This window comes from Pseudophryne corroboree, chromosome 3 (assembly GCF_028390025.1).
Source record: "Pseudophryne corroboree isolate aPseCor3 chromosome 3, aPseCor3.hap2, whole genome shotgun sequence".
NCBI lineage: Eukaryota > Metazoa > Chordata > Amphibia > Anura > Myobatrachidae > Pseudophryne > Pseudophryne corroboree.
In genome coordinates, this window is record NC_086446.1 from 20,758,954 (window position 1) to 20,781,453 (window position 22,500).

The following is a 22,500-nucleotide window of genomic DNA, read 5'->3' on the forward strand; positions in this document are numbered from 1 at the left end:
CCTCTGTAGGGGTCTTCCTGGCCTCACACCAAGCAACATATTACTGCCAAGCGGTGATAATGTTTTGCAGTGACATCCTTCCTGGCTTTGATCAGGGAAGGAATGACTTCCTCCGGAATGCCTTTTTCTTATTATCCTCAGTACCTTGGGTATAAGAGGAAGGGGAGGGAACACATGAACCGACTGGTACACCCACGGTGTTACTAGAGCGTCCACAGCGATCGCCTGAGGGTCCCTTGACCTGGCGCAATAACTTTGTAGCTTTTTGTTGAGGCGGGACGCCATCATGTCCACCTGTGATCTTTCCCAATGGTTTACCAGCATTTGGAAAACTTCTGGATGAAGTCCCCATTCTCCCGGGTGGAGGTCCTTGGAAATTTCTACCTTTTGTGGCTGCACCCCAGCCCTGAAGGCTGGCATCCGTGGTCCCCAGGACCCAGTCCTGTATTCCGAATCTGCGGCCCTCTAATAGATGAGCCCTCTGCAGCCACCATAGCAGCGACACCCTGGTCCTTGCCGACCGGGTTATCTGCTGCTGCATCTGGAGATGGGATCCGGACCATTTCTCCAGCAGGTCCCACTGGAAAGTCCTTGCGTGGAACCTTCCGAATGGATTTGCTTTGTACGAAGCTACCATTTTTCCCAGGACTCGTGTGCATTGATGTACCGACACCTGTCCTGGCTTTAGGAGGTTTCTGACTAGAGATGACAACTCCTCTGCTTTTTCCACTTGGAAGAAACACTTTTTTCTGGTCTGTGTCCAGAATCATTCCCAGGAACAGAAGACGTGTCGTCGGGACCAGCTGTGACTTTGGAATATTGAGAATCCAGCCGTGCTGTTGCAGCACTTCCCGAGAAAGTGCTACCCCCACTACCAACTGTTCCTTGGACCTCGCCTTGATCATGAGATCGTCCAAGTACGGGATAATTAAAACTCCCTTCTTGCGAAGGAGTATCATCATTTTGGCCATTACCTTGGTAAAGACCCTCAGTGCCGTGGATAACCCAAACGGCAGTGTTTGGAACTGATAGTGACAGTTCTGTACCACAAATCTGAGGTACTCCTGGTGAGGAGTGTAAATGGGGACATGCAGGTACGCATCCTTGATGTCCAGGGAGACCCTGTAATCCCCCTTGTCCAGGCTCGCAATAACCGCCCTGAGCAATTCCATCTTGAACTTGAATCTTTTAATATAAGTGTTCAAGGATTTTAAATTTAAGATGGGTTTCACCGAACCGTCCGGTTTCGGTACCACAAACATTGTGGAATAGTAACCCCTTCCTTGCTGAAGGAGGGGTACCTTGATAACCACTTGTTGTGAATATAGTTTTTTGAATAGCCACCAACACTGCCTCCCGGGCAGAGGGAGTTGCCGGTAATCAGATTTTAGGAAACGGCGGGGGGGAGAACGTCTTAAAATCCAGCCTGTACCCCTGAGATACTACTTGAAGGACCCAGGGATCCATGTGAGAGAGCCCACTGGGCGCTGAAATTTCTGAGACGGGCCCCCACCGTACCCGGGTCCGCCTGAGCAGTCCCAGCTTCATGCTGTGGACTTACCGGACGCAGGGGAGGACTTCTGCTCTCGGGAACTAGCTGTGTGCTGCAGCTTTTTCCCTCTACCTTTGCCTCTCGGCAGAAAGGATGAGCCTCTAGCCCTCTTGCTTTTCTGGGGCCGAAAGGACTGTACCTGATAATACGGTGCTTTCTTTTGTTGTGGGGTAGCCTGTGGCAAAAAAGTCGATTTCCCAGCAGTAGCTGTGGAAACGAGGTCTGAAAGACCATCCCCAAACAGTTCCACCCCCTTATAGGGCAAACTTCCATGTGCCGAATAGAGTCGGCATCGCCTGACCATTGCCGAGTCCATAACCCCCGTCTGGCGGCAATGGACATAGCGCTTATTTTTTATGCCAGTCCGGCAAATATCCCTCTGTGCATCACGCATGTATAAGACTGCGTCTTTTATATGCTCTATTGTCAGCAAAATATTGTCCCTATCCATAGTATCAATATTATCTGACAGGGAATCTGACCACGCAGCGGGAGCACTGCACATCCATGCCGAAGCAATGGCTGGTCACAATATAATGCCCGTGTGTGTGTATATAGCTTTTAGGGTAGCCTCCTGCTTTCTATCAGCAGGTTCCTTCAGGGCGGCCGTATCCGGAGACGGTAGTGCCACCTTTTTTGATAAGCGTGTAAGCGCTTTATCTACCCTAGGGGGTGTTTCCCAACGTGAAGATATAGATGTGTATGAGTTCTGGCGCAAATAAAGCTAGCTGCCCAATCCTAACCTTCCTATGATCTGCCCAAATCCAGATCACAAAAAGATACAAGTAAAAAACAATGGGTGGAAGGAAGATCAAAGGCGCTGCTATACAGATGACGAATATAATAAAGAAAGGTGTAATATACTTGCAAACTTCGTGGTCCTTCGTTAATCTTTTTCTATTAATCCAATGATTACCAGATGTTTACATGCAATAAAAACAAAAATAAACAACAAGTGTGTAGTATTGTCTATAATGAGTTCAATTTTTGTGAGTTCTCCGATGAAACAGAACCCTATGATGTGGAGGTTTTCTTGACAGGAGATAAGGATAGTTTCTCACCACCACTTCACAAACATAGGTACACGTACCAAAACTCACTTAGAGTTAAATATCACCTTACACATAAAGGTTTCTTTTCTACTTCTGATCATGACATGTGAAGCAGGCTCTGTTCAATAAAACGTACCACACTCACGTTTTCAGCAGATGGTATTCCAAACGTAGCGGTTTCTTTAAACAGATGAATAACTCTTCTCTTCCAAAAAGAATTAATTTATTGGTGCATGATACAATTTAAAAAACAATTAGATAAAATCTCCTTATTCAATTACCAAAAAAAAAATCCAGGATAGAACAAAATGTGTGTCAGAATGAGATGCGACAATCACAATTGAATTCCGGACTTACACTTGCGAACACAAATGTTGCATATTACCTTGGATTGGTGTGAATATAGGAGGATTAAAAAAAGCACTGTCTGATATCACCAACGCCGTTTCGACACAAAGTCTTTTTCAAGGTGGACCTATCCTCTGGCGGGAAAGGGTACGCTGCTTAGAAATTATCAATTTCTTATCGGGGAAAGTCCACGCTTCCTCACACACCTCATTTAATTCCTCAGATGCAGGAAAAACTACTGGTAGTTTTCTCTCATCAAACATAATACCCTTTTTTGTGGTATCTGGGGTATTATCAGAAATGTGTAATACATTTTTCATTGCCTCAATCATGTAATGGGTGGACCTATTTGGAGGGTACACTAGTCTCATCGCCGTCAACACTGGAGTCGGTATCCGTGTCGATATCTGTATCTGCCATTTGAGGTAGCGGGCGTTTTAGAGCCCCCGATGACATTTGAGACTCTGGAACAGGCACAAGCTGAGTAGCCGGCTGTCCTATGTCGTCAAACTTTTTGTGTAAAGAGTTGACACTTTCACGTAATTCCTTCCATAAGTCCAACCACACAGGTGTCGACCCCGCAGGGGGTGACAACACATTCACAGGCATTTGCTCCGCCTCCACATCATTTTCATCCTCATACATGTCGACACAGCAGTACCGACACACAGCAGACACACAGGGAATGCTCTTACAGAGGACAGGACCCCACAAAGCCCTTTGGGGAGACAGAGGGAGAGTATGCCAGCACACACCAGAGCGCTATATATCACAGGGATATCACCTATAAAACGTGTTTTCCCCTTATAGCTGCATAATATATTTATACTGCGCCTAATTTGTGCCCCCTCCTTTCTTTTTTACCCTTTTCTGTAGTGCAGGACTGCAGGGGAGAGCCAGGGAGCGAACCCTCCAGCGGAGCTGTGAGGGAAAATGGCGCCAGTGTGCTGAGGGAGATAGCTCCGCCCCTTTTTCGGCTGGCTTTCTCCGGCTATTGTAAAAGTTCTGTCAGTTTGCCAGCCAAGGTGTTAATATTGCTGCTCAAGGCGCCCCCTCCTCCCCCCAGCGCCCTGCACCCATCAGTGACCGCAGTGTGTGGTGTGCATGAGGAGCAATGGCGCACAGCTGCAGTGCTGTGCGCTACCTTGGAGAAGACAGAAGTCTTCAGCCGCCGCTTTTCCGGACCTTCTTGCTTCTGGCTCTGTAAGGGGGACGGCGGCGCGGCTCCGGGAACGGACGACGAGGTCGGGTCCTGTGTGCGATCCCTCTGGAGCTAATGGTGTCCAGTAGCCTAAGAAGCCCAAGCTACCACCACTTAGGTAGGTTCGCTTCTTCTCCCCTTAGTCCCTCGGTGCAGTGAGCCTGTTGCCAGCAGGTCTCACTGAAAATAAAAAACCTAAAATATACTTTCTTCCTAGGAGCTCAGGAGAGCCCCTAGTGTGCATCCATCTCAGCCGGGCACAGAAATCTAACTGAGGCTTGGAGGAGGGTCATAGGGGGAGGAGCCAGTGCACACCAGATAGTCCTAAATCTTTCTTTAGATGTGCCCAGTCTCCTGCGGAGCCGTCTATTCCCCATGGTCCTTACGGAGTTTCCAGCATCCACTAGGACGTCAGAGAAATATATATATATATATATATATATATATATATATAGATATATATAGATATAGGTGTAGATATATAGGGATAGATAGATAGATAGATAGATAGATAGATAGATAGATAGATAGATAGATAGATAGATAGATAGATAGATAGATAGATAGATAGATAGATAGATAGATAGATAGATAGATAGACTGCGCAGTCCTAGACCGGAGATATATATCAGAATACCCGTACAATATGGTATCCGGACTCCAGGTCGACAGCACAAAGGTTGACACACCTTAGGTCGACGCCAATTGGTTGACACACCTTAGGTCGACATGGGCAAAAGGTCGACATGGTCAAAAGGTCGACAGGAACAAGGTCAACATGGAAAAGGGTCGACATGAGTTTGTCACGATTTTTTTATTTTTTTGAACCTTTTCATACTTAACGATCCACGTGGACTACGATTGGAACGGTAAAGTGTGCCGAGCGAAGCGAAGGCACCATGCCCGGAGCATGGCGAGCGAAGCGAGCCATGCGAGGGGACGCGGTGCACTAATTCGGGTTCCCGGTCACTCTACGAAGAAAACGACACCAAAAAACATAAAAAACTCATGTCGACCTTTTTCCATGTCGACCTTGTTCCTGTCGACCTTTTGACCATGCCGACCTAAGGCGTGTCGACCAATTGGCGTCGACCTTTGTGCTGTTGACCCTGAGTCCCAGACCCTACAATATATCCTGTAAGGTATACTTTTTCTTACCTAACGCTGACTGTATGGAGACATGTAGAATACTCAAGTGTTTGTAAAGTCACAGCGCTATATACAGATGGCTTTACTAGGGAGACCTCGCCCTGCAGTCTTGGAGACCAGCCGCAGCTAAGCTCAGAGGATGGCGCCCAGCGTCTCAAGTCAGGGAGTGAGAGAGTGTGAGGCAGCTCCAGGGCAGGAAAACCTGCATATATGGCGCCCTGGGCCGGGGGAGGGTCTACACGTCAAGCACCACCTCCCCTATGCTGGACTTCCACCCCGGGTACTATGAGCCTTATTAAATGGGGTGTTAGTACACCCGACCAGTACTCAATACGCCCTGGTGGTCTAGTGGGGTCCCTGCTCGGTAAGTGTCCACGCCAGCGTCGCAGTGCGTCTCCCTAGACTGCGACAGGAACGTGTTTTTTCTATGACGGGTCCCGTCTGTGGATCCTCTTACCTTCTCCCCGTAGCAGCTACACGAACCAGGAGAGCGTCTGCGACCGTGTACCTAAAGCCGTAGCATCTCCATCGCAAGTACCCGGGAACAGGCCGCGGGAGTATGCGACACCGCTAGGGAGGTGATGGAGCCGCAGCTCTGAATGTCACACTGACATATCAGCGCCGCGGCCCTTGAAGTCTTCTTAGAAAGCTTTTTCAAGGCTGCCCAGCGCAGCCCCCCAGTTAAGAGACCTGCTGCTGCAGGAACCAACTCAAAACTGAGCTCACAGTGCCTGGAGGCGGGGTTATAGAGGAGGCCCCAATGCATCCTGGGATAGCCTAAAGCTTTAGCCTGGTGGTGCCTCTGGATCAAGATCCACTCTACACCCTCGATGTTTCCCTGTGGAACACAATGTACCCTGCTGCAGAAATATTCAGTCCCTACAATTACATATAATATTATATTATTATTAATAATACACTATTGGCTGCTCCCCCTGTATAAAAATCAGTGGCGTGCGGTGAGGTCAGTGGCTGGTGAGGCACTACAGCCATAATGTCTGCCGGATCCTGCCGATGACCCCTACCGCCGCCAAGCCTATGCCCGCTATTGCCCCTGAGACGATGCCCGCTTCCACCGCCAGTGGCTTACAAACTCGCCCACCATCAACTGACCCAGCCCTCCACCACTAATTTGCATCTCAGTCCGATGCCGCCAATTCCCGCTGCCTGCCTGCTCATCATACTTGTGATATATTGTACATTTTTATAGAAAAAATAATAATAGTGTTTGGGACTGGGGAAGGGAGTGGGAGGAGGACATGAATGCAATTTTGTTGTCCAGGGCTTCCATTAACTTAATAGCACCGTGAATGTGGCGCTATTAAGTTAATGGATGTCCTGGACAACAAAATAGCCAGCAGAGGGTGACGCCAGAGAGAGGGTGACAGCAGTGGGTGACAGGGAGTGGGTGACGCCAGGGAGAATGTGACAGGAAGAGCGTGACGCCAGGAAGAGGGTGACAGCAGTGGGTGATGCCAGGGAAAAGGTGACAGGGTTTTTTTTATAAATGGAGGAGGGAGAGGTAAGCTCAGGTATAAAAATAAATCATTAACACTCTTCAGGTCATGGGGGTCACACTGAAACGCTTGCTACAGAGAAAGATCAGTGATGGAGAAGAGAGTCAAACAAACTCAGGAGGTCAACGGTATAAGCTGGTATTAAAGTGCAAGCTCTACAGGCATCAGCCACCACACTGCTACTGTTGTGCAAGGTAGCATGAGAATGGTCACCTTGGTGCATACACTGACTGAGTCCGGGTGGAGGTTGCTGCTCCGATCACAACAGCCCTAAACCTCTGATACAGGCCAAGAAGGAGCCCTGGACGTAATTTTACGGTGCGAGCAGTGATGCTATCACACTGTCACACTGCACCGAGATGAGAGGAGAAAAAACAACACAGTGCCAGAGGTGGCAGCAGCAGGAGCCGGGGGCAGGTGAGGAGTGGAGTGGGGATGGGATGTGAGGAGAACGGAGGAGCTGAGAGGTGATGACGGCAGCCTGCATCGGCAGGTGAGGAGGATCAGGCTCTGACCGGACCAAAATTGCCGCTGCAACCAGGACCAGTGGCAAACGCAGGATTTAGCGAGGGGGGTTTCCGTGGGTGTGTATGTATATGTGCATGCATGTGTAATATATATATATATATATATATATATATATATATATATATATATCCTCCAAATCAGTCGGCACTCAGGTCCTAGATAAACAGCTTCTCCCGGTGCCCGATTCTTTAAAGCAATAATTCTCCAAACGCGGCATGAACGGCACTCACAGGGTAGAACATATGAAAAAATGCTGGTATGTTTATTGATATAACGTTTCGGAGCTACTGCTCCTTCTTCCAGACACCAGACAGAATTCTGTCTGGTGTCTGGAAGAAGGAGCAGTAGCTCCGAAACGTTACATCAATAAACATACCAGCATTTTTTCATATGTTCTACCCTGTGAGTGCCGTTCATGCCGCGTTTGGAGAATTAGATAGATAGATAGATAGATAGATAGATAGATAGATAGATAGATAGATAGATAGATAGATAGATAGGAGAAACAATGGCGGCACTCTGGAGACTCGGTTAAAGATGTGTAGAAATAGTGCTGTTTATTCTACGTTTCGGGGTACAAGCCCCCGTCTTCAGGATACACTAACCGTTAGTGTATCCTGAAGACGGGGGCTTGTACCCCGAAACTTTAACCGAGTCGCCAGAGTGCCGCCATTGTTTCTCCGTTCCATATATGCAGACCGCTGTGTTTGTTGAGGAGGACACTGGAGCAGGTGCTTACAGTAGCTCACTTTGCCCATGGGTGAGCGCCAGACTTGTTTGCCTTATATATATATATATATATATATATATATATATATATATATATATATTACACATACAGTACATGCACATATTCATACACATTCACATGAATACATACTGTACATACACAATTGCACAAACTCACAGACATACTGTACTACATGCAAACATACAAATACACACAAACATTGGCTTTAAACTTACAGAGTCCATCTGGGGCTGGGAGCAGAAGGGTGGCAGTGGTAGAGATGCTATAAGCAGAGAGCTCCTTAGCTCTCTCTTGCTGCTGTAGATCCGCGGTCGCGGCTTTTGCTGAGACGGAGACAAAGCTGTCTCCGTCTCTGTGTGCGCCACTGCAGAGTCGTGCAGACTATTCCTCATTTGCAGCTGCAGTCCCGGTCCCGTTCTGTCGGTCCCCGCAGACCCCACTTGATGACGCTCATGGCCGGATGCAGTCACAGTGACAGGGGCATGCTTCAGATACGCTGAAAGCACGCCCCTGCTGTTCAGCGGCACTTGGACAGGTGCCGCTTTCATTCATTTTTTCAATGGGCTTTTACAGCCCTCTGCTTGTCCCTGCCCCCTGCCCGCCCCCTGCTTCCGGCCCATCACAATGGAGAGCAGGAGGCACCGTTCTCGGTGCCGCAAAATACATTTTAACATCAATTCAAACTGTAAAATGATTAACATAATATAAATAAAATACTTATGACACAGAATATGTGTCATAAGTATCTTCTTTGTATTATTTTAATCATGAATGACAGGGGAGGCACTGCCTCCCCTGCCTGCACGTCCCTGATAAAAATAATAACAGGATACCACAGATATCTCTCCCTGTATATTAAAGACAGGACATCCCAGACCACTCTCCCTGTATTGTAGGACATCACTTTCCTCCCCCCCCCCCCCCCCCCCCCGGATAACACTAGTAACAAGACACCCCATTCCACTCTCCCTGTATAGTAATAATAATAAGAATTTACTTACCGATAATTCTATTTCTCGGAGTCCGTAGTGGATGCTGGGGTTCCTGAAAGGACCATGGGGAATAGCGGCTCCGCAGGAGACAGGGCACAAAAAAGTAAAGCTTTACTAGGTCAGGTGGTGTGCACTGGCTCCTCCCCCTATGACCCTCCTCCAGACTCCAGTTAGGTACTGTGCCCGCATACACAATAAGGGAGGCATTTTGAATCCCGGGTAAGACTCATACCAGCCACACCAATCACACCGTACAACTTGTGATCTAAACCCAGTTAACAGTATGACAACAGAAAGGGCCTCTTAAAGATGGCTCCTTAACAATAACCCGAATTAGTTAACAATAACTATGTACAAGTATTGCAGACAATCCGCACTTGGGATGGGCGCCCAGCATCCACTACGGACTCCGAGAAATAGAATTATCGGTAAGTAAATTCTTATTTTCTCTATCGTCCTAAGTGGATGCTGGGGTTCCTGAAAGGACCATGGGGATTATACCAAAGCTCCCAAACGGGCGGGAGAGTGCGGATGACTCTGCAGCACCGAATGAGAGAACTCCAGGTCCTCCTTTGCCAGGGTATCAAATTTGTAAAATTTTACAAACGTGTTCTCCCCCGACCACGTAGCTGCTCGGCAGAGTTGTAATGCCGAGACCCCTCGGGCAGCCGCCCAAGATGAGCCCACCTTCCTTGTGGAGTGGGCTTTTACAGTTTTAGGCTGTGGCAGGCCTGCCACAGAATGTGCAAGTTGAATTGTGTTACAAATCCAACGAGCAATCGACTGCTTAGAAGCAGGTGCGCCCAACTTGTTGGGTGCATACAATATAAACAGCGAGTCAGATTTTCTGACTCCAGCCATCCTTGCAATGTATATTTTTAAGGCTCTGACAACGTCCAACAACTTGGAGTCCTCCAAGTCGCTAGTGGCCGTAGGCACCACAATAGGTTGGTTCAGATGAAATGCTGATACCACTTTAGGGAGAAAATGCGGACGAGTCCGCAGTTCTGCCCTATCCGAATGGAAGATTAGATAAGGACTTTTATAAGATAAAGCCGCCAATTCAGATACTCTCCTGGCAGAGGCCAGGGCTAGTAACATAGTCACTTTCAATGTGAGATATTTCAAATCCACCTTTTTCAATGGTTCAAACCAATGGGATTTGAGGAAATCTAAAACTACATTTAGATCCCACGGTGCCACCGGAGGCACCACAGGAGGCTGTATATGCAGTACTCCCTTGACAAAAGTCTGGACCTCAGGGACAGAGGCCAATTCTTTTTGGAAGAATATTGACAGGGCCGAAATTTGAACCTTAATGGATCCCAATTTGAGACCCATAGATAATCCTGATTGCAGGAAATGTAGGAAACGACCCAGTTGGAATTCCTCCGTCGGAACCCTCCGATCCTCGCACCACGCTACATATTTTCGCCAAATGCGGTGATAATGTTTCACGGTGACTTCCTTCCGTGCCTTAATCAAGGTAGGAATGACTTCTTCTGGAATGCCTTTCCCTTTTAGGATCTGGCGTTCAACCGCCATGCCGTCAAACGCAGCCGCGGTAAGTCTTGAAAAAGACAGGGACCCTGCTGTAGCAGGTCCCTTCTCAGAGGTAGAGGCCACGGTTCGTCCGTGAGCATCTCTTGAAGTTCCGGATACCAAGTCCTTCTCGGCCAATCCGGAACCACTAGTATTGTTCTTACTCTTCTTTGCCGTATGATCTTCAATACCTTTGGTATGAGCGGCAGAGGAGGAAACACATACACTGACTGGTACACCCAAGGAGTTACCAGTGCGTCCACAGCTATTGCCTGTGGATCTCTTGACCTGGCGCAATATTTGTCCAGTTTCTTGTTGAGGCGAGACGCCATCATGTCTACAATTGGTCTTTCCCAACGGTCTATTAACATGTTGAAGACTTCTGGATGTAGACCCCACTCTCCCGGATGAAGATCGTGTCTGCTGAGGAAGTCTGCTTCCCAGTTGTCCACGCCCGGGATGAACACTGCTGACAGTGCTATCACGTGATTCTCCGCCCAGCGAAGAATCTTGGCAGCTTCTGCCATTGCACTCCTGCTTCTTGTGCCGCCCTGCCTGTTTACATGGGCGACCGCCGTGATGTTGTCCGACTGAATCAACACCGGCTTTCCTTGCAGGAGAAGTTCCGCCTGGCTTAGAGCATTGTAGATTGCTCTTAGTTCCAGAATGTTTATGTGAAGAGACTTTTCCAGACTCGTCCATACTCCCTGGAAGTTTCTTCCTTGTGTGACTGCTCCCCATCCTCTCAGGCTGGCGTCCGTGGTCACCAGGATCCAATCCTGAATGCCGAATCTGCGGCCTTCTAATAGGTGAGCCTTCTGCAACCACCACAGAAGTGACACCCTTGTCTTTGGTGACAGGGTTATTCGCAGGTGCATCTGCAGATGCGACCCTGACCATTTGTCCAACAGATCCCTTTGGAATATTCTTGCATGGAATCTGCCGAATGGAATTGCTTCGTAAGAAGCCACCATTTTTCCCAGGACTCTTGTGCATTGATGTACTGACACTTTTCCTGGTTTTAGGAGGTTCCTGACCAGATCGGATAACTCCTTGGCTTTTTCCTCTGGAAGGAAAACCTTTTTCTGAACCGTGTCCAGAATCATTCCTAGGAACAGCAGACGAGTTGTCGGGATTAAATGGGATTTTGGAATATTCAGAATCCACCCGTGTTGTCTTAGCACCTCTTGAGATAGTGCTAAAGCTGTCTCCAGCTGTTCTCTGGACCTTGCCCTTATTAGGAGATCGTCCAAGTATGGGATAACTAATACGCCTTTTCTTCGAAGAAGAATCATCATCTCGGCCATTACCTTGGTAAAGACCCGAGGCGCCGTGGACAATCCGAACGGCAGCGTCTGAAACTGATAGTGACAGTTTTGAACAATGAACCTGAGGTACCCCTGGTGTGCGGGGTAAATCGGAACGTGTAGATACGCATCCTTGATGTCCAAGGATACCATAAAGTCCCCTTCTTCCAGGTTCGCTATCACTGCTCTGAGTGACTCCATCTTGAACTTGAACTTTTTTATGTAGAGGTTCAAGGACTTCAGATTTAGAATAGGCCTTACCGAGCCATCCGGCTTCGGTACCACAATAGAGTGGAATAATACCCCTTTCCTTGTTGTAATAGGGGTACTTTGACTATCACCTGCTGAGCGTACAGCTTGTGAATGGCTTCCAACACCCTCTCCCTTTCGGAAGAGACGGTTGGTAAGGCAGACTTCAGGAAACGATGAGGAGGATCCGTCTCTAATTCCAACCTGTACCCCTGAGATATTATCTGCAGGATCCAGGGGTCTACCTGCGAGTGAGCCCACTGCGCGCTGTAATTTTTGAGACGGCCCCCCACTGTCCCCGAGTCCGCTTGAGAGGCCCCAGCGTCATGCTGAGGTTTTTGCAGGAGCCGGGGAGGGCTTCTGTTCCTGGGAAGGAGCTGCCTGTTGGTGTCTCTTCCCTCTTCCTCTGCCTCGTGGCAGGTACGACAAGCCCTTTGCTCTCTTATTTTTGTAGGAGCGAAAAGGCTGCGGTTGAAAGGTCGGTGCCTTTCTCTGTTGGGGAGTGACTTGAGGTAAAAAAGTGGATTTCCCGGCAGTAGCCGTGGCCACCAAGTCTGATAGACCAACTCCAAATAACTCCTCCCCTTTATACGGCAAAACCTCCATGTGACGTTTTGAATCCGCATCGCCTGTCCACTGTCGTGTCCATAAGGCTCTTCTGGCTGAAATGGACATAGCACTCACCCGAGATGCCAGTGTGCAAATATCCCTCTGTGCATCACGCATATAGATAAATGCATCCTTTATTTGTTCTAACGACAGTAAAACATTGTCCCTATCTAGGGTATCAATATTTTCAATCAGGGATTCTGACCAAACTACTCCAGCACTGCACATCCAGGCAGTTGCTATAGCTGGTCGTAGTATAACACCTGCATGTGTGTATATATTCTTTTGAATAACTTCCATCTTTCTATCTGATGGATCCTTAAGTGCGGCCGTCTCAGGAGAGGGTAACGCCACTTGTTTGGATAAGCGTGTGAGCGCCTTGTCCACCTTAGGGGGTGTTTCCCAGCGCGCCCTAACCTCTGGCGGGAAAGGGTATAATGCCAATAACTTTTTTGAAATTATCAACTTTTTATCAGGAGCAACCCACGCTTCATCACACACGTCATTTAATTCTTCTGATTCAGGAAAAACTGTTTGTAGTTTTTTCACACCATACATAATACCCTGTTTTACGGTATCTGTAGTATCAGCTAAATGTAACGTCTCCTTCATTGCCAAAATCATATAACGTGTGGCCCTACTGGAAAATACGTTTGAATTTCTACCGTCGTCACTGGAATCAGTGCCCGTGTCTGGGTCTGTGTCGACCGACTGAGGCAAAGGGCGTTTTACAGCCCCTGACGGTGTTTGAGGCGCCTGGACAGGCATTAATTGATTGTCCGGCCGCCTCATGTCCTCAACTGACTGTTTAAGGGAAGATAAACCATCACGTAATTCCACAAATAAAGGCATCCATTCTGGTGTCGACCCCCTGGGGGGTGACATCTGCATATTTGGCAATTGCTCCGCCTCCACACCAATATCGTCCTCATACATGTCGACACCACGTACCGACACACACCGCAAACTCACAGGGAATGCTCTAATGAAGACAGGACCCACTAGCCCTTTTGGGGAGACAGAGGGAGAGTCTGCCAGCACACACCACAAAGCGCTATATATACAAGGGATATCCTTATATTAAGTGCTCCCTTATAGCTGCTTTAATATATATATATATAGCCATTAATGTGCCCCCCCTCTCTGTTTTACCCTGTTTCTGTAGTGCAGTGCAGGGGAGAGACCTGGGAGCCGTTCTGACCAGCGGAGCTGTGACAGAAAATGGCGCCGTGTGCTGAGGAGATAGGCCCCGCCCCTTTTTCGTCGGGTTCTTCTCCCGCTATTTTTCCAGTCAGGCAGGGGTTAAATATCTCCATATAGCCCCTATGGGCTATATGTGAGGTATTTTTAGCCTTGTATAAGGTTTATATTTGCCTCTCAGAGCGCCCCCCCCCAGCGCTCTGCACCCTCAGTGACTGCCCAGTGAAGTGTGCTGAGAGGAAAATGGCGCACAGCTGCAGTGCTGTGCGCTACCTTATGAAGACTGAGGAGTCTTCAGCCGCCGGTTTCCGGACCTCTTCACGCTTCAGCATCTGCAAGGGGGTCGGCGGCGCGGCTCCGGGACCGGACTCCACGGCTGGGCCTGTGTTCGATCCCTCTGGAGCTAATGGTGTCCAGTAGCCAAGCAGCAAATCCACTCTGCATGCAGGTGAGTTTACTACTTTCCCCCTAAGTCCCACGTTGCAGTGATCCTGTTGCCAGCAGGACTCACTGTAAAGAAAAAAACCTAAACTAAACTTTCTCTAAGCAGCTCTTTAGGAGAGCCACCTAGATTGCACCCTTCTCGTTCGGGCACAAAATCTAACTGGAGTCTGGAGGAGGGTCATAGGGGGAGGAGCCAGTGCACACCACCTGACCTAGTAAAGCTTTACTTTTTTGTGCCCTGTCTCCTGCGGAGCCGCTATTCCCCATGGTCCTTTCAGGAACCCCAGCATCCACTTAGGACGATAGAGAAAACAGGATACCACAGGCTGCTCCCACTCTATAATAACAGGACACCAAAGGCAGCTCTCCCTGTATAATAATAATAATAACAGGTCACCACAGGCCGCTCCCCCTGTATAATAATCATAACAGGACACCACAGGCCGCTCCCCCTGTATAATAATCATAACAGGACACCACAGGCTGCTCCCCCTGTATAATAATCATAATAGGACACCACAAGCTGCTCCCCCTGTATAATTATAACAGAAAATCACAGGCCGCTCACCTTGTATTATAATAATAATAATAATAATAACAGCACACTATAGGCCGCTCCCCCGTATAATATTAATAATAATAACAACAACAGGACAACACAGGCTGCTCCCCCTGTATAATAACAACAGAACACTACAGGCCGCTCTCCCTGTATAATCATAATAACTGGACACCACAGGCTGCTCCATCTGTATAATAACGACAGGACACCACAGGCTGTTCCCCCTGTATAGGAAGACGCCATTACCTGACGGATGATGCTAGATTCAGAACCTCGACCGACAGTGAGAGGCTGCAGCAATGGTAGCGTCTAAGATGGAAGGGACTAGTTCCCCTCCCGTAGATGTGAGCAGGTGACGTCACAGGCCATGTGACCAGACCACGTGACCAGACCATGTGACTCACACACTGCAGCGTTTCTTGGCGCGCACTTCAAATTGAGTTAGCTATTGTGACAGGTAACAAACTCTCTTCTATAGACCTGTGGAACAGAGCAAATTAGGCACATAGAGGGAGCAGGCTGCAGCGGGAAGGGGCACGGAGCACCTGGGTGGCAGAGGAGGGAGACACGGAGCACTAGGGGACCAGGCTGCAGGGGGCACGGAGCACTTGGGGGAGCAGCAGTGGAGGGCACGGACCACCTGGGGAGCAGGGGAGGGGAGCACTAGGGGCCGGGCTGCAGGGGGGGAAGGAGCACCTGGGGTGCAGCAGTGGGAGGCACGGAGCACTTGGGGAACATGCTGCAGGGGGCACGGAGCACTTGGGCTGCAGGAGGGCACGGAGCACTTGGGGAGCAGGGGGCACGGAGCACTTGTGGAGCAGGTGGGAGGGGGCATGGAGCACTTGGGGAGCAGGGGGCACGGAGCAGGTGGGAGGGGGCATGGAGCATTTGGGAGCAGGCTGCATGGGGATCACGGAGTACTTGTGGAGCATGGGAAGGGGGCACGGAGAACCTGTGAAGCAGGGGAGGGGGACACAGAGCTCTTGGGGACCAGGCTGCAGGGGGAGCACGGAGCTCTTGGGCTGCAGGGGGGGCACGGAGCACTTGGGGAGCAGCGGAGGAGGACAGAGCACTAGGGGCCAGGCTGAAGGGGGGCAAGGAGCAGTGGTGGGGGGCATGGAGCACTTGGGGAGCAGGGGAGTGGGGCACGGAGCACTTGGGGAGTGGGGCACGGAGCGCTTGGGGAGCAGGCTGCAGGGGAGTGGGGCACGGAGCGCTTGGGGAGCAGGCTGCATGGGGGGCACGGAGCACTTGGGGAGCAGGTGGGAGGGGGCACGGAGCATTTGGGAGCAGGCTGCATGGGGATCACGGAGCACTTGGGGAGCAGGCGAGGGGGGCACGGAGCACTTGGGGAGCAGGGGAGGGGGGGCACGGAGCACTTGGGGAGCAGGGGAGGGGGTTACGGAGCACTTGGGGAGCAGGTGGGAGGGGGCACGGAGCACTTGGGGAACATGCTGCAGGGGGCACGGAGCACTTGGGCTGCAGGAGGGCACGGAGCACTTGGGGAGCAGGTGGGAGGGGGCATGGAGCATTTGGGAGCAGGCTGCATGGGGATCACGGAGTACTTGTGGAGCAGGGGAGGGGGCACGGAGAACCTGTGAAGCAGGGGAGGGGGACACAGAGCTCTTGGGGACCAGGCTGCAGGGGGAGCACGGAGCTCTTGGGCTGCAGGGGGGGCACGGAGCACTTGGGGAGCAGCGGAGGAGGACAGAGCACTAGGGGCCAGGCTGAAGGGGGGCAAGGAGCAGTGGTGGGGGGCATGGAGCACTAGGGGAGTGGGGCACGGAGCGCTTGGGGAGCAGGCTGCAGGGGGGGCACGGAGCTCTTGGGCTGCAGGGGGGGCACGGAGCACTTGGGGAGCAGCGGAGGAGGACACAGAGCACTAGGGGCCAGGCTGAAGGGGGGCAAGGAGCAGTGGTGGGGGGCATGGAGCACTTGGGGAGCAGGGGAGTGGGGCACGGAGCACTTGTGGAGCAGGTGGGAGGGGGCATGGAGCATTTGGGAGCAGGCTGCATGGGGATCACGGAGTACTTGTGGAGCAGGGGAGGGGGGCACGGAGAACCTGTGAAGCAGGGGAGGGGGACACAGAGCTCTTGGGGACCAGGCTGCAGGGGGAGCACGGAGCTCTTGGGCTGCAGGGGGGGCACGGAGCACTTGGGGAGCAGCGGAGGAGGACAGAGCACTAGGGGCCAGGCTGAAGGGGGGCAAGGAGCAGTGGTGGGGGGCATGGAGCACTAGGGGAGTGGGGCACGGAGCGCTTGGGGAGCAGGCTGCAGGGGGGGCACGGAGCTCTTGGGCTGCAGGGGGGGCACGGAGCACTTGGGGAGCAGCGGAGGAGGACACAGAGCACTAGGGGCCAGGCTGCAGGGGGGCAAGGAGCAGTGGTGGGTGGCATGGAGCACTAGGGGACCAGGCTGCAGGGGGCACGGAGCACTTGGGGGAGCAGCAGTGGAGGGCACGGACCACCTGGGGAGCAGGGGAGGGGAGCACTAGGGGCCAGGCTGCAGGGGGGGAAGGAGCACCTGGGGTGCAGCAGTGGGAGGCACGGAGCACTTGGGGAACATGCTGCAGGGGGCACGGAGCACTTGGGCTGCAGGAGGGCACGGAGCACTTGGGGAGCAGGGGGCATGGAGCACTTGGGGAGCAGGGGGCACGGAGCACTTGTGGAGCAGGTGGGAGGGGGCATGGAGCATTTGGGAGCAGGCTGCATGGGGATCACGGAGTACTTGTGGAGCAGGGGAGGGGGGCACGGAGAACCTGTGAAGCAGGGGAGGGGGACACAGAGCTCTTGGGGACCAGGCTGCAGGGGGAGCACGGAGCTCTTGGGCTGCAGGGGGGGCACGGAGCACTTGGGGAGCAGCGGAGGAGGACACAGAGCACTAGGGGCCAGGCTGCAGGGGGGCAAGGAGCAGTGGTGGGTGGCATGGAGCACTTGGGGACCAGGCTGCAGGGGGCACGGAGCACTTGTGGAGCAGGTGGGAGGGGGCATGGAGCATTTGGGAGCAGGCTGCATGGGGATCACGGAGTACTTGTGGAGCAGGGGAGGGGGGCACGGAGAACCTGTGAAGCAGGGGAGGGGGACACAGAGCTCTTGGGGACCAGGCTGCAGGGGGAGCACGGAGCTCTTGGGCTGCAGGGGGGGCACGGAGCACTTGGGGAGCAGCGGAGGAGGACACAGAGCACTAGGGGCCAGGCTGAAGGGGGGCAAGGAGCAGTGGTGGGGGGCATGGAGCACTTGGGGAGCAGGGGAGTGGGGCACGGAGCACTTGGGGAGTGGGGCACGGAGCGCTTGGGGAGCAGGCTGCAGGGGGGGCACGGAGCTCTTGGGCTGCAGGGGGGGCACGGAGCACTTGGGGAGCAGCGGAGGAGGACACAGAGCACTAGGGGCCAGGCTGAAGGGGGGCAAGGAGCAGTGGTGGGGGGCATGGAGCACTTGGGGAGCAGGGGAGTGGGGCACGGAGCACTTGGGGAGTGGGGCACGGAGCGCTTGGGGAGCAGGCTGCAGGGGGGCACGGAGCACCTGGGGAGCAGGGGAGGGGGTCACGGAGCTCTTGGGGACCAGGCTGCAGGGGGAGCACGGAGCTCTTGGGCTGCAGGGGGGGCACGGAGCACTTGGGGAGCAGCGGAGGAGGACAGAGCACTAGGGGCCAGGCTGAAGGGGGGCAAGGAGCAGTGGTGGGGGGCATGGAGCACTTGGGGAGCAGGGGAGTGGGGCACGGAGCACTTGGGGAGTGGGGCACGGAGCGCTTGGGGAGCAGGCTGCAGGGGAGTGGGGCACGGAGCGCTTGGGGAGCAGGCTGCATGGGGGGCACGGAGCACTTGGGGAGCTGCGGAGGAGGACACTGAGCACTAGGGGCCGGGGGGCATGGAGCAGCAGTGGGTGGCACGGAGCACTTGGGGAGCAGGCTGCAAGAGGGCACAGAGCACTTGGGGAGCAGGTGGGAGGGGGCACGGAGCATTTGGGAGCAGGCTGCATGGGGATCACGGAGCACTTGGGGAGCAGGCGAGGGGGGCACGGAGCACTTGGGGAGCAGGGGAGGGGGGCACGGAGCACTTGGGGAGCAGGGGAGGGGGTTACGGAGCACTTGGGGAGCAGGTGGGAGGGGGCACGGAGCATTTGGGAGCAGGCTGCATGGGGATCACGGAGCACTTGGGGAGCAGGCTGCAGGGGGCACTGAGCACTTGGGGAGCAGGTGGGAGGGGGCACGGAGCACCTGGGGAGCAGGGGAGGGGGTCATGGAGCACTAGGGGACCAGGCTGCAGGGGGTCATGGAGCACTTGGGGAGCAGGCGAGGGGGGCACCGAGCACTTGGGACTCAGGAGGGCACGGAGCACTTGGGGAGCAGGCTGCACGGGGGCACAGAGCACCTGGGGAGCAGGGGAGGGGGTCACGGAGCACTAGGGGACCAGGCTGCAGGGGGTCATGGAGCACTTGGGGAGCAGGGGAGGGGTTCACGGAGCACTAGGGGACCAGGCTGCAGGGGGGCACGGAGCACTTGGGGAGCAGGTGGGAGGGGGCACGGAGCATTTGGGAGCAGGCTGCATGGGGATCACGGAGCACTTGGGGAGCAGGTGAGGGGGGGCACGGACCACTTGGGTCTCAGGAGGGCACGTAGCACTTGGGGAGCAGGGGAGGGGGTCACGGAGCACTAGGGGACCAGGCTGCAGGGGGGCACGGAGCACTTGGGGAGCAGGTGGGAAAGGGCACGGAGCATTTGGGAGCAGGCTGCATGGGGATCACGGAGCACTTGGGCTGCAGGCGAGGGGGCACGGAGCACTTGGGCTGCAGGAGGGCACGGAGCACTTGGGGAGCAGGCTGCAGGGGGGCACGGAGCACCTGGGGAGCAGGGGAGGGGGTCACGGAGCTCTTGGGGAGCAGTCTGCAGGGGGGGCACGGAGCACTTGGGGAGCAGCGGAGGAGGGCACTGAGCACTAGGGGCCAGGCTGCAGGGGGGCAAGGAGCAGTGGTGGGTGGCATGGAGCACTTGGGGACCAGGCTGCAGGGGGCACGGAGCACTTGTGGAGCAGGTGGGAGGGGGCATGGAGCATTTGGGAGCAGGCTGCATGGGGATCACGGAGTACTTGTGGAGCAGGGGAGGGGGGCACGGAGAACCTGTGAAGCAGGGGAGGGGGACACAGAGCTCTTGGGGACCAGGCTGCAGGGGGAGCACGGAGCTCTTGGGCTGCAGGGGGGGCACGGAGCACTTGGGGAGCAGCGGAGGAGGACAGAGCACTAGGGGCCAGGCTGAAGGGGGGCAAGGAGCAGTGGTGGGGGGCATGGAGCACTAGGGGAGTGGGGCACGGAGCACTTGGGGAGTGGGGCACGGAGCGCTTGGGGAGCAGGCTGCAGGGGAGTGGGGCACGGAGCGCTTGGGGAGCAGGCTGCATGGGGGGCACGGAGCACTTGGGGAGCTGCGGAGGAGGACACTGAGCACTAGGGGCCGGGGGGCAAGGAGCAGCAGTGGGTGGCACGGAGCACTTGGGGAGCAGGCTGCAAGAGGGCACAGAGCACTTGGGGAGCAGGTGGGAGGGGGCACGGAGCATTTGGGAGCAGGCTGCATGGGGATCACGGAGCACTTGGGGAGCAGGCGAGGGGGGCACGGAGCACTTGGGGAGCAGGGGAGGGGGGCACGGAGCACTTGGGGAGCAGGGGAGGGGGTTACGGAGCACTTGGGGAGCAGGTGGGAGGGGGCACGGAGCATTTGGGAGCAGGCTGCATGGGGATCACTGAGCACTTGGGGAGCAGGTGGGAGGGGGCACGGAGCACCTGGGGAGCAGGGGAGGGGGTCATGGAGCACTAGGGGACCAGGCTGCAGGGGGTCATGAAGCACTTGGGGAGCAGGCGAGGGGGGCACCGAGCACTTGGGACTCAGGAGGGCACGGAGCACTTGGGGAGCAGGCTGCACGGGGGCACAGAGCACCTGGGGAGCAGGGGAGGGGGTCACGGAGCACTAGGGGACCAGGCTGCAGGGGGTCATGGAGCACTTGGGGAGCAGGGGAGGGGTTCACGGAGCACTAGGGGACCAGGCTGCAGGGGGGCACGGAGCACTTGGGGAGCAGGTGGGAGGGGGCACGGAGCATTTGGGAGCAGGCTGCATGGGGATCACGGAGCACTTGGGGAGCAGGTGAGGGGGGGCACGGACCACTTGGGTCTCAGGAGGGCACGTAGCACTTGGGGAGCAGGGGAGGGGGTCACGGAGCACTAGGGGACCAGGCTGCAGCGGGTCATGGAGCACTTTGGGAGCAGGGGAGGGGGTCACGGAGCACTAGGGGACCAGGCTGCAGGGGGGCACGGAGCACTTGGGGAGCAGGTGGGAAAGGGCACGGAGCATTTGGGAGCAGGCTGCATGGGGATCACGGAGCACTTGGGCTGCAGGCGAGGGGGCACGGAGCACTTGGGCTGCAGGAGGGCACGGAGCACTTGGGGAGCAGGCTGCAGGGGGGCACGGAGCACCTGGGGAGCAGGGGAGGGGGTCACGGAGCTCTTGGGGAGCAGTCTGCAGGGGGGGCACGGAGCACTTGGGGAGCAGCGGAGGAGGGCACTGAGCACTAGGGGCCAGGCTGCAGGGGGGCAAGGAGCAGTGGTGGGTGGCATGGAGCACTTGGGGAGCAGGCTGCAAGAGGGCACGGAGCACTTGGGGAGCAGGGGGCACGGAGCACTTGGGAAGCAGGTGGGAGGGGGCATGGAGCAGTCTGCATGGGGATCACGGAGCACTTGAGGAGCAGGCGAGGGGGGCACGGAGCACTTGGGACTCAGGAAGGCACGGAGCACTTGGGGAGCAGGCAGCAGGGGGGCACGGAGCACTTGGGGAGCAGGCTACAGGGGGGCACGGAGCACCTGGGGAGCAGGGGAGGGGTTCACGGAGCACTAGGGGACCATGCTGCAGATGGTCATGGAGCACTTGGGGAGCAGGGGAGGGGGTCACGGAGCACTAGGGGACCAGGCTGCAGGGGGGCACGGAGCACTTGGGGACCAGGCTGCAGGGGGGCACGGAGCACTTGGGGAGCTAATGGGAGGGGGCACGGAGCATTTGGGACCAGGCTGCAGGGGGGGGCACAGAGCTCTTAGGGAGCAGGCTGCAGGGGGGGGCATGGAGCACTTGGGGAGCAGCGGAGGAGGACACTGAGCACGAGGGGCCAGGCTGCAGGGTGGCAAGGAGCACTTGGGGAGCAGGCTGCAGGGGGGCATGGAGCACTTGGGGAGCAGGCTGCAGGGGGGCACGGAGTACTTGGGGAGCAGGCTACAGGGGGGCACGGAGTACTTGGGGAGCAGGGGGGCTCGGAGCACTTGGGGAGCAGGTGGGAGGGGGCACGGAGCATTTGGGAGCAGGCTGCATGGGGATCACGGAGCACTTGTGGAGCAGGCGAGGGGGGCACGGAGCACTTGGGGAGCAGGCTGCAGGGGGCACGGAGCACTTGGGGAGCAGGTGGGAGGGGGCACGGAGCATTTGGGAGCAGGCTGCATGGGGAGCACTTGTGGAGCAGGCGAGGGGGGCA

At 54.7% G+C, this 22,500-nt stretch overlaps 1 protein-coding gene across 1 annotated transcript in view; it reads right to left on the bottom strand.

Moving 5' to 3' along the window:
• Positions 1 to 15,411, bottom strand: part of LOC135054551 (zinc finger protein 850-like) — a 211,955-nt gene extending 196,544 nt beyond the window's left edge. Inside the window, exon 1 of the mRNA XM_063957707.1 lies at positions 15,250 to 15,411. The gene's annotated coding sequence lies outside the window, so the exon portion shown is untranslated. The remainder of the gene's footprint in view (positions 1 to 15,249) is intronic.
• Positions 15,412 to 22,500: the final 7,089 nt, after the last annotated feature.